This window comes from Pseudonaja textilis, chromosome 4, assembly GCF_049901715.1.
Source record: "Pseudonaja textilis isolate UNSWEBS1 chromosome 4, rPseTex1.2, whole genome shotgun sequence".
Taxonomy (NCBI): domain Eukaryota; kingdom Metazoa; phylum Chordata; class Lepidosauria; order Squamata; family Elapidae; genus Pseudonaja; species Pseudonaja textilis.
This window is the reverse complement of record NC_141993.1, coordinates 90983956-90988985: the sequence shown is the minus strand read 5'-3', so window position 1 is coordinate 90988985 and position 5030 is coordinate 90983956. Positions and strand designations below refer to the sequence as shown.

The 5030-nt window shown below is 40.6% G+C and overlaps 1 non-coding gene across 1 annotated transcript; it reads left to right on the top strand.

Annotated features, from left to right (window-relative positions):
- Nucleotides 1-2748: 2748 nt before the first annotated feature.
- On the top strand, nt 2749-2855 carry LOC113450498 (U6 spliceosomal RNA). The gene has a single exon (XR_003375950.1). It is a non-coding gene; the product is annotated as a U6 spliceosomal RNA (small nuclear RNA).
- Nucleotides 2856-5030: the final 2175 nt, after the last annotated feature.

Sequence of the window (5030 nt, the reverse complement as noted above, 5' to 3'; positions counted from 1 at the left end):
GAGGACCTAAATCCTCTGTATTGTTCGTCTTGAATCTATGGCAGAGGACTCCAAACTTGGCCACTTTAAGAGGACTTGAACACCCAGAATTCTCCAGCCAGCACAGCTTACTCTCTTGTAATCCCTTCCTCTGCAATCTCTCCACTTTAGGAGATTAAGAGAGAGAGAAAAAACAGGCATAGCTGGCTGAGGAATTCTGGGAGTTGAAGTCCACCAGTCTTAAAAGTTGCCAAGTTTGGAGACCTCCTGATCTACAGCCTCCTGATTTTGACAGGCAGACCTCAAATTATGACCTAAAGTTTGATAAATAAAGGAATAAATAAATCGGCCTCTCAGGAGCCACCTGGCTGCAAGGTGATTCCAAGGACAAAATTGCACAACAACACCTGGAAGCCAAGAGGCACTGAGGGTGTGGGGGGGGTGGAACTCCCCACCTGGAGCCCTTTCTGAGCAGATTTTTTGCAAGATTTTGGGTTGGGATTTGTTTTTCCCTTTCTTTTTCACTGGAAGAAGAGAGAGGAGGAGGAGGAGGAGGGGGAGGAGAAAGGAGAGCAGCCAGCCGGTTGCAAAACAGCCAGTTGGTTTGTTATAAAAGGGTATTTACAAACCGGCAGAGCAAGATTTTGGTGTCAAGGGATCAATATTAGATCAGATTTCCAGTTTGCACCCTGTGAGGTGGAGGCTCTGGGCTGGAAGGTTAGACCGTGTGTGTGTGTGTGTGTGTGTGTGTCTGTGTGTGTGTGTGTGTCTGTGTCTGTGTCTGTGTCTGTGTCTGTGTCTGTGTGCAGGCGCACAACGGACTCATGTGGGCTGCCTCTCATGCCCCCTAATTTTATTATGTATTTATTTGAATCCCACCTGTAGCTCAAGGCAGCAAACCTATCCAACACATTTTCCTCCCCGTTTTCCCTCACAACAACAACAACCCTGTGAGGTTGGTTGGGCTGAGAGAGAGGGACCGACTCAAAGTCACCCAGTTGGATTTCAGTCCTAAGGCAGGACTAGAACTCTCCATCTCCTGATGATTGGCCCAAACTCATCCAGCTGGCTTTCATGCCTAAGGCGGGACTAGAACTCCCTGTCTCCTGGTGATTGGCCCAAAGTCACCCATCCAGTTTTCATTCATCTAAGGCTCAACTAGAACTCTCCATCTCCTGATGATTGGCCCAAAGTCACCCAGTTGGCATTCATAATTAAGGCGGGACTAGAACTCTCCATCTCCTGATGATTGGCCCAAAGTCATCCAGCTGGCTTTCATGCCTAAGGCGGGACTAGAACTCCCCGTCTCCTGGTGATTGGCCCAAAGTCACCCAGCTGGCTTTTGTGCCTGGCAGGACTAGAACTCACCTTCTCCTGGTAATTGGCCCAAAGTCACCCAATTGGCTTTCATGCCTAAGGCGGGACTAGAACTCCCTGTCTCCTGGTGATTGGCCCAAAGTCACCCATCCAGTTTTCATTCATCTAAGGCTCAACTAGAACTCCCCGTCTCCTGGTGATTGGCCCATAGTCACCCAGCTGCCTTTCATGCCTAAGGCGGGACTAGAACTCACCGTCTCCTGGTTTCTAGTCTATGTGTTAACCATTAGATCAAACTGACTATCAATTGCTTCCTTTATTTTTATTCCCTGGAAGCCATGCATGTGCACAGGGGGAGTTGCCCCCCCCCTTATGGATGCCTTATGTGCCATTCTGCATCATTTGCAATTGGAGGTGGAGTGGAGGAAGACACTTCCATGAAAGGTTGCATCATTTGTCATTTACATCACAGGAAATGTAGCCAGGGTTGGTTTTCCTCCTTTCTTGAGAACTTAAGCAGAAATGTGAGCAGTAGAAATACAGGAACAGCTACGCCGATAGATAGATAGATAGATAGATAGATAGATAGATAGATAGATAGATAGATAGATAATAGATAGATAGATAGATAGATAGATAGATAGATAGATAGATAGATAGATAGATGATAGATGATTAGAGATGATAGAGATAGATAGAGATAGATAGAAATATGATAGATGATAGAGAGAGACAGAGATTAGAGAAATAGGTAATAGATGATAGATATATAGATAGATTAGAAATGAGAGAGAGAGACAGAGAGAGAGAGAGAGATTAGAGAGATATGAGAGATGATAGATAGAAGATAGATAGATAGATAGATAGATAGATAGATAGATAGATAGATAGATAGATATACAAAGATACATCTATAGATACACAGATAGATACATAGATAGATACATGGATAGATTAGACAGAGATGATAGAGAGATAGAGAAATGATAGATATGTAGATAGATAGATAGATAGATAGATAGATAGATAGATGGGATATATATATATATATATATATATATATATATATAGAGAGAGAGAGAGAGAGAGAGAGAGAGAGAGAGAGAGATGATAGAGAGAGAGAGAATATATGATAGATGATAGATAGATAATAGATATAGATAGATAGATAGATAGATAGATGATTAGAGATGATAGAGATAGATGAGATAGATAGAAATATGATAGATGATGAGAGAGACAGAGATAGAGAAATAGGTAATAGATGATAGATAGATAGAGATTAGAAATGAGAGAGAGAATGAGAGAGAGATTAGAGAGATATGATAGATGATAGATAGAAGATAGATAGATAGATAGATAGATAGAAGATAGATAGATAGATAGATAGATAGATAGATAGATAGATAGATAGATAGATAGACAGACAGGTAGACATAGATACATAAATATGTGCTCGCTTCGGCAGCACATATACTAAAATTGGAACGACACAGAGAAGATTAACATGGCCCCTGCGCAAGTATGACACGCAAATTTGTGAAGTGTTCCATATTTTTTACCTCTTTAACACATTCTTTGGCTCAGTATTTGTAAACAGCAATGGATCATGCCCAGTATTTCCTAGCCGAACCACAGACAACTACAATGATCTAATACATATTGATTTTACAGAAGACATTGTTGAAAAAGCACTGTGCAATCTAAAACCATCTCAATCTATTGGACCGGACGGAATATGTGCCTACTTCTTTAAAAAGCTATCCACTGCCATAGCCGAACCTCTAAGCATAATCTTTTAAAAATCTTTCAGGACCAGTTCCTTGCCTAACCTATGGTCACAAGCCACGGCCATCCCCCTCTTCAAAAAGGGAGACCCCAGCCTAGTTGAAAATTACAGACCAATCTCCTTATGCTGCGTCACCTGTAAAGTCATGGAATCAATTATTAACCAATCCATCACCCTCCACTTAGAGATAAACAACCTACTCTCCAATAAACAATTTGGTTTCAGGAAAAAACTATCATGTAATCTGCAACTCTTACACTGCAAAAACATATGGACGACACAACTCGATCAGGGCAAAGCAATAGATGCAATCTAAATAGACTTCTGTAAAGCCTTTGATTCAGTGGTACACGACAAACTACTCCTAAAACTAAAATCTTATGGTATCTCTGGGCACCTGCATAACTGGATAGAAGCATTCCTGTCAAACAGACAACAAATGGTCAAAATTGGGAGCATCCTATCAAATTCTGTACCTGTCAATAGTGGTGTCCCCCAAGGCAGTGTTCTAGAACCAACTCTCTTCATGCTCTACATAAATGACCTCTGTGATCATATTAAGAGCAACTGCGTTCTCTTTGCTGACGATGTAAAGCTATTCAACACCACAGCCAATACTACTACCCTTCAAAAAGACCTTGACTATGTATCAGAATGGTCAAACAAATGGCAACTTTAAATCTCAACAAATAAATGCTCTGTCTTACATATTGGCAAAAAAAATCAGAAAATAAAATACAAGCTGAATAGTCAAGACCTTGTTGATGATCCAAACTCTGTCAAGGACCTTGGAATACTCATCTCTAATGATCTGAATGCTAGAGCCCACTGTAACTATATAGCCAAAAAGGCATTAAGAGTTGTTAACCTAATCCCGCATAGCTTTTCCTCTGGTAATATCACACTACTAACTAGAGCATACAAAACATTTGCGAGACCAATACTCAAATACAGCTCATCATTCTGGAACCCACATTACGTATCTGATACTAATACAGTTGAGAAAGTCCCGAAATATTTCACAAGAAGAGTTCTCCACTCCTCTACTTGTTGGAGAATACTTTATGCCACCAGACTCGAAATTCTAGACCTAGAAAACCTAGAACTACGCCGTCTTTGGTCTGATCTAAGTATGGTATATAAAATCACACATTGCAATGTCCTACCTGTCCATGAATACTTCAGCTTCAACCTTAACAACACAAGAGCACACAACAGATACAAACTCAAGGTTAACCGCACCAAACTTGATGGCAGGAAATACGACTTCAGCCACAGAGTGGTCAATGTCTGGAATCCTCTACCTGACTCTGTGGTTTTTTTCCCCAAACCCCAAAAACTTTAACCTTAGACTGTCTACTATTGACCTCACCCCTTTCCTAAGTGGTCTGTAGGGGGCGTGCATAAGTGCACCAATTGTGCCCACCATCCCTGTCCTATTGTTTCTTTTTATTTTTCTTATATGTACCCATTTCATGTATTCATAGCTATGTTTTTACTTATACCTATTATCTTGTAAGCAATTGACAAACCAAATAAAATAAAAAAATAAAATAAACATACTGTAGATACACGGGTTAGAGAGAGAGAGAGAGATGATAGAGAGATAGAAATGATAGATAGATGATTGATAGATAGATGGATTATAGAGAGATGGATGGATAGATAGATGATACACAGGCAGACAGACATCCAAACAATTTTCAGAACTCTGGAAACAGTGCAGAGAAGAACAACAAAAATGATTAGGTGACTTGAGCCTAAAACATACGAAGAACAGTTGCAGGAATTGGGAAAATCTAGTCTATTGAAAAGAAGGATCAGGAGTGACATGATAGCAGTCTTCCATGTCAACATATTCTTCAAAGCCCCTGAAGGCAGGACAAGAAGCAACGGATGGAAACTAATCCAGGAGAGAAGCAGCTTAGAACTAAGGAGAAATTTC